The sequence below is a fragment of the Anneissia japonica genome, unplaced genomic scaffold (assembly GCF_011630105.1).
Source record: "Anneissia japonica isolate Jap-2015-1 unplaced genomic scaffold, ASM1163010v1 scaffold1053_len387728_cov195, whole genome shotgun sequence".
In the NCBI taxonomy this organism is placed as follows: domain Eukaryota; kingdom Metazoa; phylum Echinodermata; class Crinoidea; order Comatulida; family Comatulidae; genus Anneissia; species Anneissia japonica.
Window position 1 is genome coordinate 227330 of NW_022699258.1, and position 1137 is coordinate 228466.

Here is a 1137-nt window from a genome sequence, read left to right on the forward strand (position 1 = left end):
ACTACAAAATAAAAAAAAAAAGAAAATCAACAAACACAATATGGAACCAAAATGGCACAAAAAAAAAAAAACCATCTTCATAAATACTGTATCAGTATGAGATTCATTTAAGTACTGTATCATTAGAAATGCATTTCATTTTTATGAAGTTCTTAAAAATTAAATGTTTTAAATAAAAGTAAACGTTCAAATTTATATTTTATTTACAAATTATATATATATTGAATTTGAATTATTATTATAATAATACAATTTTAAAATATTAAAACAATTGCATTTAAGTATCATTAAAAATACATTTCATTTTTATGAAGTATTTAAAATTAAAACAAAGTTAATCATGTTAAAAGACAGTATTTTCATTGCAATGAACAAGAGAAAGTTTAAAGGAATCAAGTAAATCATAAAAGACTTGTATAAAAAAAATTCAGTTATGCTTTTCTGATTTAAAAAAATACATCAAACTGATTACCAGCCAATATAGTCAGATGCACATACATAGATAATATAAATTGCTTGTGCTTGGCGCCAGGGTCGATTGTTCCATTTTGTTTTCGAGGGGTGTTCTCATGTTTGAGAAAGAATAGCCAATTAGTTGGTTTATCCAGCTAAGTATTCACGAAATAGACACAGTATTACTTTAATTTAATAATACTTTAAGAACATACAGTACCCGAGTGTGTATGTATCTGTCTCTTATACACATCTAGATGTGTATAAGAGACAGTATATATATATATTACGTATAGAATACTTAGAAACAACATAAATGCTGATAATATATTGAAAAACGAATATGCCTATACGGAAATATATTAAAATGTATACATTTTGAGTACATTAACGGCATTCAGATAACTTTATGCTGCATTCTTTTATAAATGTGTATATTTATACAATAATTGTTATAGGCTTATTTAAAATTATATCGAATTTTAAGACTCAAGGATCGTTTTAGAAGTCACTATATAAATATTATTACACTTTATTAAATTTAGTAAAATGATTTAGATATACAAATGGTAGAATGTATAAATATAGAGCCTACAAAGATTTTAAGAACATTAACGGCATTAGACTTCAGTGTTCTTGTGGCCATTTTCACCTCATATCCTAAACGTATTACCACCTGAGTAT